The sequence below is a fragment of the Chrysochloris asiatica genome, unplaced genomic scaffold, assembly GCF_000296735.1.
Source record: "Chrysochloris asiatica unplaced genomic scaffold, ChrAsi1.0 scaffold00495, whole genome shotgun sequence".
In the NCBI taxonomy this organism is placed as follows: Eukaryota; Metazoa; Chordata; class Mammalia; order Afrosoricida; family Chrysochloridae; genus Chrysochloris; species Chrysochloris asiatica.
The window spans coordinates 342,501-353,724 of record NW_006409013.1 but is presented as its reverse complement, the minus strand read 5'-3'; the positions used below and the strand labels follow the sequence as shown (position 1 = coordinate 353,724).

Sequence of the window (11,224 nt, the reverse complement as noted above, 5' to 3'; positions counted from 1 at the left end):
ATTATACACACACACATACACACCTCAGTTTAATCTTAAGTGAAGCTCACTTATAGCCAATGACTAACGTACGTCAAGGCATAATAAAAAGTACCAAAACAAACCTTTTGATTTCTTTACATCAGGTTCAGGTTCAGATTCTCGGATAAACTGCCCCAGATCACTGACTCTTCCAAATGTCATTTTCCTAAATAAGGATGAAACAAAGAAGATAATTTTAAATACTTAAGGGTTAATTTTAGAAGGGGGGAGGCAAAGCAAGAAAACAATTTAAAGCAATATCTTAACTAAATATGAAGAGCTAAAAATATAATTTACAGCCATCCTTTGTAGAGTACAGTGAATTCCTTCATGTGGCTCTTCTATTCATAGTTTGTAATTTCCATCCAAAGGAGCTCTGGTACCGTAGTGTTACGAATCGGGCTGCAAACCTTAAGGTCAGCGGTTCGAAACTACCAACCGCTCCGCAGGAGAAAGATGAGGCTTTCTACTCCCGTAAAGATTTACACCCTCGGAAACCCTGTACAGGGTTGCTATGGGTCGGAACCGACTCGACGGCACTTAACAACAACAACTTCCATCCAACAAGAGAAAGTTGGAGAAGATACTGATAGGATTCTATGATTCAGGTGTCAGTAGTTAACAAAGTTCATGGTGATTGTGAAAATGTGGGTAACAATGATAAAATGAGTCACCTCAAAAGCAGGAATGGGGACTCTCACTACTATCACAGGAGAGCCAGGAGCGGTACATGTCCTTTGGGTGCAGTGAACTTATAGAAGCAGAGACACAACACTGTGACACTGAAGGAGTATTAACAGCAGAACCAAGAGCCAGAGTACCAGACAGAGCAGTGGACTTCCTGCTCCACGGAGTAGGAACAGCTGGAGCGCTTTGGGCAGGAGGTTTGTTTGCAGAGTGGGGTGCCTCTAGGCATTTAATTGGAGAGCCAGGTTTCCTGACCCACAGAGCTAGAGCTGAGCTTCTTTGGGCTGAAGCTCAAGGTAGAATGATGTGCCCTTTGGCCATTTGTCAACAGCCTTGAAAGAGCTTTGCAATATTGCCTAAGAAAGCTACAGGCAAGGGGCTAAGAGCTGCCCTGAGGAAAGGCTGTCCTGACTGGAGAAAGCATGCCTTGACCATTTCTCATTTTGAATTGTAACCTTCCCTAAAAACCCCTTAACTGTGAGGATGCTGTTTGACTTCTGTGTCGCCACTACAAGGAACATACCGAAAGAGGCTCAACCTCATTAGTAATCATCTGATATTAGAATAAAATGAAACTTTGTTATTATTTAGTACTGACAAGAATGTAAGGGAAACAAATATCCTTATTAATAGTTGTTTTGAATGCAAAATGATACACTTTTAAAACCAAATTTGTCAGATCTATTAAATTAAAAAAGGAGCTCTGGTAGCGTAGTGGTTACGAATCGGGCTGCTAACCTCAAGGTCGGCAGTTAGAAACTACCAGCTGTTCAGTGGGAGAAAGATAAGGCTTTCTGCTCCCGTAAAGACTTGCAGCCTCGGAAACCCTGTGCAGGGTCACTATGAGTCGGAACCGACTCGATGGTACTTAACAACAACAACAACGAGTAGCACTGTGGCTCAGCACTGGACTGTGAACCACAAAGTCAGCAGTTCAAACCCACCAAGCACTCCTTGGAAGCTCTATACAAGGTTGTTATGAATAGGAAATGATTTGATGGCACTTCAACAACAACAAAACAACGACAATAAGGAGTAAAGACTACACTGGAAATAAGTATAAGGAATGCCCCACCTTAGGAGAGGGTGTGATTCAAGTAGTCAGCACTTGGGACAAGTTTCCCTTGGGAGCACGGTTTGATTCCAATTTATGAAACTGCTTGGAAAAGCTCGCTTGCTCTCTTACCCTGGATCCTGTTTGTGGGACCTTCAGCCCATCACCTGACCTGCTTCACCGGCTCTTGCAGCCTTGTGCATCAACAGCCTGCTGTCTGACGTCCCGACTGATTTTTGAACTACGGATTTGGGACCAGCCAGCCTCCACAATTATGTAAGCCACTTCTTTTGACTATTGTGAATTTAGTGAGACATTGCAGCTGGTTGCAGAACCCTTGGTCTTGAGGGAAGGGAGGAGTAGTGATTGGCATCAAGGGCAACGGAAGGCCATAACATGTTGGAAAAGCCAAACAACTGGAATACCTCTAACTTCCAACTCGTAGGGACCTGCCTTGTATTGATTTGTAGAAAAGAAATTATTAATGCAATTACATACAAAGAACCCAAAGAAACAAACAAAAATGCAACCTATAACAGCAAGTACATTGAGTAGAAATAGAAAAGACTAGAATCGGGGTGCAATCAAAGGGGATAAAGGCAATGTTTAAAACACTGAAAAGGGGCATATGATCTTTTGGAAAGGAGTGAAGGGAAGTGTGTGATAAATGTCAGTAAGTAGCAGATACTATATAGTAAGATGGAGGCTGACTAGGGTAGTGGGTGACAGGTGGGACTGCTAACTGCAAGGTCAGGAGTAAGAATTCACCAGTCACTCTGTGGGAGAAACAGGAGGCTTTCTACTCCTGTAAAGATTCACAGCCTCGGAATTGATGGATGGCACACCACCACCGCCATTATGTAATACTGCCTTTCTGTTATTGGTTAAAATGAACAATACATTTAGTTTTTGAAAATAAAGGAATAATTTTATTTCACTTTCTAAGTGTTAATACATGAGGCTGACATTTTTTCTTACTATTTTTAAGACTGTGAAATAGCTAACATATGTATTAATGAAATATGCACGAGATAGCCTCAAACATACTGTAAAAAGTCACCAATTCTACAGAGAGAGGTGAAATACAGATGACAATCACAGGAGCTAACATTTATGGAATGCTTAGCAGACAGAGAAGTCCCTGCTTAGTGCAAACAATGAATGAATGAACTGTTACTGAACGGTTAGCAGACAGAGCAGTCCCTGGTTAGTGTATACAATTAATGAATGAACTGTTACTGAAAGGTTAGAGACTTGAGTCCATCACAGTGCCTTGGGAGGAAAGCTTAGTGACCTACTTCAGAAAACATCAACTACTGACAACTCTATGGTGCCCAAATCTACAGACACACACAGCTTTCCATGAACCAGAACCGATTCAGTGACAAATGGTACTAGATATGGCAATGTTTTAGCTGTCTTTCATGCATTGCCTAATTTAACTCAACAAAGCTTTATCATCCTCATTTCGCAGATATAAAAACAGGGGCACAAAGAGGTTAAGAAGCGGCAGAGCCAAAATTAAGATCCATGAAAGTTACACCACAGACCTCATCCTAACTATGATGTCATACTACACACTCTATGCAAAAATGCTGGGCATATACAAGGGTACTTCAAAAACTTTGTGGAAAATTCCATTATGTTTAAATTTCATTTTTCCATGAACATTTTGAAGCCCTCTTGTATTAACAGATTAGTGAGTCACAATTTGGAATGATACAAAATTGTCTATATCTGTAAACATTCTAGAAATGAACCAATCTTACCCTGCATATGTTCGTTGATATAAAGATTCTGGATCCAGACTTGCAGCATCCACAATTATTGCTTCATCAAAATTTTTCAGAATTTTAACACTGGCTTTTTTCACACTGGACTATAAAAGAAATTATAAATATTAATAATATATACTACTCAGGAAACAAATCAGTACTAGGTTTGGAATATATCTGTATACAGATTTTTTAGTGTTCATTTAGGCCATCAGGGACAAACCTCTTCTAAGACTGAGACTGAAAGGGAAACTACCAGAAGTCTAGTATGCAGGTTGGTGACCACCTACGTCTACTTGGGGATGGAAGTAAGGAAATGCAGTAATGAAGATATGGCCTGAGTTTGTCCATGTTCCATTTACACCTATTGACCTTGAGATGAGAGACAGACTAGGAAGGGCTGGCTGGTCTGAAGTTTAGGATGTGTGAACTCCTGAGCCCATGGGTGCTGACCTAGCCCCTAGGGGATAGGCCTGAGAGTGAAATGGCCAGCTAGCCTGAAGTGCAGAGAAGTGTGACAGAACTCCCAAACTTGTAGCTAGTATCCATTTGACCTAGCTTGGATGGCTAGCTGACCAGAACTTGACAAGATGAATATAAAGATATTTAATACTGTGAGCATGTGTAAATTGCTACAATTTGATGGCCTGGACTTTTGTTTATGGATACAGTGGCTCAACATTCCAAACATAATAGAAGGATTCTTCATATCAAGGAACAAGTTTGTTTTTTCAGTGTACTGGGTTGATAGGCTATGTGTAAACTGCCCATCCCTATCAAAAATTGGAGGGAGGGTCTATAAAGGCTTACAAGCTTTCATGAGTGTGTTTAGTTTCAGAATGATGGGGGTAAGGTAGAAGACTCACTGATTTTTCCTCTTTTCCAGACAGATCTAGTGAAAGGGAATGGGGGATGATGGTGATAGGTTTTTATGATTCAATTGTGAGTATTTGTTAGCGGGATTCATTGTGATTATTACAACTGTAATTGTAGAAGATATGTAAAGAAAAGGGAGAGGAGTTAATCTTTTATTCCAGGAACAGATGATCCCAGGACCACCAAGAAAGAAACACACGAGTGGATCATGAGATTCTACCTAGAAAAGCAGCAATGGCAGAAATGGTGTGGCATGAAGAGACAGAACAGCTGTGGGCTCTAGGCCCACGGACTGAGTCAGGCTTTGTGCCTATTGGCTGAAGGCTGTCTTGTACAATGTGACCTTTGGACATTTAAACGAATATATATTTTTTGGTTTGTGTGTGTATATCAAATATTTTTGCTTGGTTCATTTGCAAAATATAAGCTATAGATGGGAAGCCCCACGGAGGAAGTAGGCTAACTGTTGTTGCAGGGACTGGACTGGACTGGAATCACTGAGATGAAACAAAATGTATAATTTATTGAATGTAAAGCTGATGATCTTATCTGTAAACCTTCAAGCAATTCACAATAAAACGTTAACAAAAAGGTTATTTTCACTGTTCAGAAACATGTAATCTTCACTCAACCCCATTACTACTGATATGCTTAATAACTTATTCTGAAATGCAACCTCTAATGTAATCTACAAGAAACAAGTACAGCAAAATGTATAAAATAAGCTCGTGGGTGTCAGATCTATTGGTTTTCTTATTTATCTTAAAAAAATGTGCTGTGTTCACATGAATTTCTACAGGTATTATGTTTCTAGATATGTAAAATTGCTTCCAAAAAAGGGTTATTATTATTAATAAATGTAAAAGCCAACTTTTACAGGAGTAATGTGGAAGTTTATGCTTCTCAGTGATGCTACAGAAAACTCCCTAAGATCAAATAACCTCTACAAAATGACCAACTGCATGAGTTTACTAAGTTCTTCTCTAGCACTCCACTTCAGACATATTATCATGAGTGAACAGTCCCTGGAGAAGGAGATCATGGTTGGTAAAGTAAAGTGAAGTGTTAAAGAAAAAGAGGAAGAGCCCGATGAGATGGATTGGCACAGTGGCAGCAGCAATGGCATTAGGCGACTGTGAGGTCTGGCACAGGACTGGACAGTGTTTCCTTCTGTTAGACATAGGATCACTATGAGTAGGTACCGACTTGATGGTACCTAACAAGCACTTATGAATACAGATTCAAAATTTCTCAAAAAATACAGCGATATACAGAAAATATTATGCATTAAAAATTGTGTCCCCTCAAATACGGGGTGCTTAAACATTTTTTGGAAAAATGCAAATATATTTTAATTCTTTTTTTCCATAAACATTTTGAAGCCCCTAGTATGTGTTTCCTTATCCCAATTCCTTATATGTAAATTCAACTTGAAGCTGATGAAAGTTAAAACTTGTAAATGAGAGCTAAAATATTACTTGAATTTAGAGACTATCTCAAAAACAGATTGGGATTTATACTTATGGATGTAGTAGCTCACAATACCAACTGAAAGGGAAGGAGTCTTCATATCAAGTATCAATCCTATCCCCTGTGTATACAGGGTTGATGGGGATGAGCAACTTATACACTGGCTACCTAAAGTGGGGGGGCTATAAAGGCACAAAGTGACTGGCTTACAAGTTTTCAAGAGGGAATTTAGTTTCAGACTGTGTGGGGGAAGGTAGAATCCCCACTGAATAGTATTCATCTTGTCTAGGTGTGTCTGGTGAAAAGAGATGGGGATACGATTCTTATGATTCAATAGTGAGTAACTGTTATCATGACTAATAATTGCGATTGTCACAACTATAAAGGTAGAAGTTTTGTAATATAAAGGGGGGAGTAGTTAATCTTACAGTCCAGGAACAGAGGACCCTAGGACCATCAAGGGAGAAGAGCACAAGTGGAATGTGGGACCCTATCCAACAAAGCAGGGACACCAGAGATGGAGACAGAGATGAGGACATGGAGAGAGAGAGCAGCTGAGGATTCTAGACTCACAGAAAGAGAAAGGCTGAGTGTTGGCAGCCAGGTGCTAATGGCTGGGGGGGCGGACTTGCAGACTGTATCCGTTTGTTGTTTAAATGATTACATATTCCTGAATGTTTTTGTGTATATCCAAAACCAAACCAAACCAGAGAGAATAGAAGCAAAAACTGTTGAAAGATGATGCACAGAGGAGATGGTAATCATTGCAATGAAACAATGAGTGTAAAACTGATGTTCCCTCATGTAAACTATCACTCAATTCACAGTAAAAACTTAAAATAAGTAACAGATTGGACACATTGAACCAAAGACCTAAGTTGGTGTTGACTTCAAGAATAGCATGAGGAAAGCAAGGGTCATTAAAAAGACAGGAAAGGAAGAAAGACCAAAATGGATGTCAGAAGAGGCTCTGAAATTTGCTCTTGAATGTAAAGTAACTAAATCTAAGGGAAGAAATGATGAAGTAAAAGAGCTGAAGAGAATATTTCAAAGGAAAGTTTGAGAAGAAAAAATAAAATTTTATTATAAAATGTGCAAAGACCTGGAGTTAGAAAATCTAAAGGGAAGAACGCACGTGGCATTTCTCAAAATGAGAGAACTGAAGAAAGAATTCAAGTTGCAATAGTGAAGGACTTCATTTGAAAATTTGTATTGTAGAAAAACAGGTATAACAAAAGGTATGTCAGCTTAATTATAAGTACACAATTGAGTAATATTAATTATGTTCACCATGTTGTGCTATTAGCACCAAGCAGTGGTTACTGTTTAATGATACAAGGTAGCTAGAATTAGATGAATCAAAGATAAACAGGGCAAGACATAATTTAGTCAGCATTTATAAAATACAAATTCTAATTCTATGAGTAACATCCAAAAAACAGCAAATGTTTGTTTGGGAGTGCTTAGTCAACTTCAATTATTTTAGGCAAGAACTTGGTAGGTAAATGGCAATAAGAGATCTTAAAAATTGACAAATGCAGACTATCACTTTATTATAAAACAATATATAAAGCAAATAACTTAAATGTTCATAACCACCCTATACATTATGATTGATGGTGTTATTGAGCTCACTCAAGTTTGAGGAAATGGTTTAAAGAATTCTTGAGATTTGGTGACCTTTCCCATGCAAGCAAGAAGGCAATGGAGAGATACTGAAAGAAAAAAATTGCCAACCAAGAATCTTTTATCCAGCAAAGCTATCAATCAAATATGATGGTGTAATCAAAACATTCCAAGATAAACAGAAGCTAAGGGATTTTGCCAAAGCCAACCCTATGCTACAAAACATCCTAAAGGGAGTTCTGTGTACTGAGAACAAACAAGAACAGACAACAACCAGAGATTGACATACGTGGCAGCACCTCCCAGAATTAAGTCGATAGAAGAAGAGTTGAGAACAGAACAGAACTATAAGAACAAACTCAGAGAATCTGGGAGGTCAGTCTATGATCAAAACAAGTACAATGTAAAAGAAAGTAAACACGTAGGAACAGAGACCCAGATGGTGAGAAGATCAGGTAGATTAAAGAATAAAACAGACTGCACTAAATGGAGAGAAAAGTTAATGGACTATAAGGCAACCTCAAAGAAATTTACCACTTCACAACATACCAAGAGAATGAAAATCCAAGAAGAACATGGAAACATTAAAACTATGAGGAAACTCACAAGAAAGAGATTTGGTGACCTTCCTATAAAGATAAGAGTGTAAAATGCATATACATGTTTATGTTGTTGTTGTTAAGTGCCGTTGAGTCGGTTCTGACCCATAGCGACCCTGTACAGTGTTTCCGAGGGTGTAAATCTTTACAGGAGTAGAAAGCCTCATCTTTCTCCCGTGGAGTGGCTGGTAGTTTTGAACCGCTGACCTTAAGGTTCGCAGTCTGATTTGTAACACTTTCCTAACATTATTCATAATGTCATCTTTCATCAAGACATTTTTTTCTTTTAAAAGAACTTGCATGATTATATTGTTATTGGCAGCATTCTTAAAACGAAGCCATTTTTAATGACTAATAACTGATAGGTAATCAACAGTTTAAAACACTGTTTTAAATTGAGTTAAAACCTCAATTTCTTTGTCCTTCATAGCAAAAAGCACTTTCTAGCTGGGGCATCCAGTTGGCATCCTCCTTGAAACAAGTCTTTACAGGCTTTCTAGACATACATTTCCATTTTAATAGTCGGATAAGGACTGTATTTTTCAGCTGGAAAGTCTTCAGCTTGGAAATCATCAATTGCCTCAACTTTTAGAAAAATGTTGAGCTTGGGGAAGGGTCTTGGTGTTCGCTGGAGATGAACTTTCAATGGTTCAATGTGATTCACATAAAAATGTCCATCTCCCAAAGTATGTACAAAATCACCTGGCTTCATGTTTGTGATGAGTGTGGTCATGTAGGAGAGCAGGGCATAGCTGGAGATGTTGAAAGTCACCCCCAGGCCCCTGTCTCCTGATCTCTGGTACAGCTGGCAGGACAGCTCACCATTTATCACATAGAATTGGCAAAGGGCATGGCAGGGAGGCAGCACCATCGGAGAAAGGTCTAAGAACACATGATGATTCTTCTCCCATCAGGGTTGGTTTTGATTGTATCAGTAACCTTTTGCAGTTGGTCCACTCCTTAACCTGAATAATCTGAATTCATTTCTTTACATTCTGCCCCCAAATGCCTTCACTAAAAGCCATAAACTGGGCCTATATCTCGTTCTTCTCGGGTGAAGAATCCCAGGCTGTCCAAAAAGTCTCAGGACCCATTGGTATCCCTGATCTTAACGTCCTTAGAAGACAGTTCTTTAGCATTGGTGGATCCCTTGTTAAACCACAGAAGCTCCTCCTAAACACCTTTCCAGAACACACACTTGGTTGCCAGCAGACGAAGCTCACATCTCAGGTTGTGGCGTGTCTGCATGCCAAACACAGACAGGGTGCCAGTGCCCATGTGGTCCTCCTTTAGGACACCGCAGCAGAGGATGTGCTCCATCTAGTCCAAGTACTGCAGCTCACCATGGGGTCGCAGCGGTACGTGCTCCTAGGCGGCCCGGTTGGTGTGGAGGCGTGGTGAGGCAAGCCAGTAGTGAAGGATTTTATGGGCAAAATACTGAATGATTCAGGAAGCATCAAAAGATGTTGCAAAATACACCACCAGTACAAGGTAGGTGGGATCCTCCATCATTTTGCACACCTTCCTGGTGATCAGAAGCATGGCCAGCCCTCATTCTCATCCACCCAGTCAGTAGTCGGTCACATCCCCTGCACTTTCTTTGCTCTGTCTGAGGTCTGAGTTGAGCCTTTTGGATCTGTCAACTGGCGCACCAACCTCACACCTGGAGGCTCTTGAACTCTGCCTCATCACACTAGCAAAATGCACAGAGCCCGTTCTTGATAACCTATGGGAAGCCAGAACTTTATTAACCAGTCACCTTGCCTCCAGTTGGCCTCTGTGTCTGCAGTTCCTTTTGGGAACTAGCACTTTGACACAGGCCACCTTTTCAGCTGGTATGAACTACTTTTGGATCAGGTGCTTTGATCCTAGATGACATCTAGACCAGCAAGAACTCCATCTCACTAACTCACTCCTTGACCACTGGCCCCTGAGCTCCTTGGCTCATGACATACCAGATGCTCAGCCAACAGTTTTCTTTTGTCTGGGTCTTGCCTCTGTCCCAGTTTTTTCCTTTGCTTGTTTCTTTTCCCCCGCTTCCCTTGTTTCTTATCCTTGCTTTTCTTCAGTTTCTCTTTTATCTATTAGCTTTTTCTTTACAACTTTCTTTCTCTTTTCTTGTCCCTTGCCCTAGTTTTGTTTGGTATGTCTTTTCTTTCTTTTCCCCTCTTTTCTTAATCTTTTCCTTTGTGTTTACCTTTCCTTTTTTTTCCCTTTCTAGCTATTAAATTATTTTTCTTTCTGTTGTTGGCCTGATTTCTCTCATTTACTTTTTTTCTTTATAACTTTATTTTTGTTGTTGTTGTTTGTCACCCCCTCCCTCTTTGTCCCTCCAGACAGGAGATAGCAACCTGCCAGCAAAGTCTAGTCACACCCATATCTCCTCCTCTGAAGCCCCACTTCTGGGTAAGGGACATTACCCACTCCTGCTGCAGCTGATCATTGATAGACAGCAGCCCAAACCAGTTAATGATGTCCTCAACTGTACGAAACAAATGGAAAACAGAGAACTGTGTACAGATTCACATTCTCTATTAGAGCCACGAGGAGACAAGTGGTGAGTGCCTTACCAACAATCACCCATCAAATACAAATACAACAAAACTACAATATTTCAGAGAAAATAGACAATTTCAGTTCACACAAAAAAGCGACAGTGACTTACACAAGGGACCAAAATACAGAGCTGGAAAACCTTTGTGAGGAAGAAAAGGCATGGGAACTACCTAATAATGAATTCAAAAGAATGGCATTTAGGTACTTTCACTGAATTAAGAGGAATTAAGAGAAACATCAAGAAAACTGCAGATGAAATTAAGGAAAACAGAGTAAAAGGAGGGAATTTTAGTGTAGTTACAGAGCTTCCACATGGAGATGAAGTCAAGTACATTAAAAGATAGAACAAACTGTTTTAAGCTTGGGAATAAATACATATGTTACTTAGGTAAAGGGGAAGGTGGTATGCATAAAACGATGGAGACACAGGAAGACAGCAGGAGGAGAACAAAAATCAAAGGTAACAGAGGTAAATACTGTAATATACACAATCCTACAATAACGGTGATCTACAAGTAGATGCATGAATACACATGAGTTGATTATGTGTGGGAGGAAAA

The 11,224-nt window shown here is 39.9% G+C and overlaps 1 pseudogene; it reads right to left on the bottom strand.

Moving 5' to 3' along the window:
• Positions 1–8,604: 8,604 nt before the first annotated feature.
• Positions 8,605–9,650, bottom strand: LOC102840955 (annotated as a pseudogene).
• Between the last annotated feature and the right edge of the window lie 1,574 nt (positions 9,651–11,224).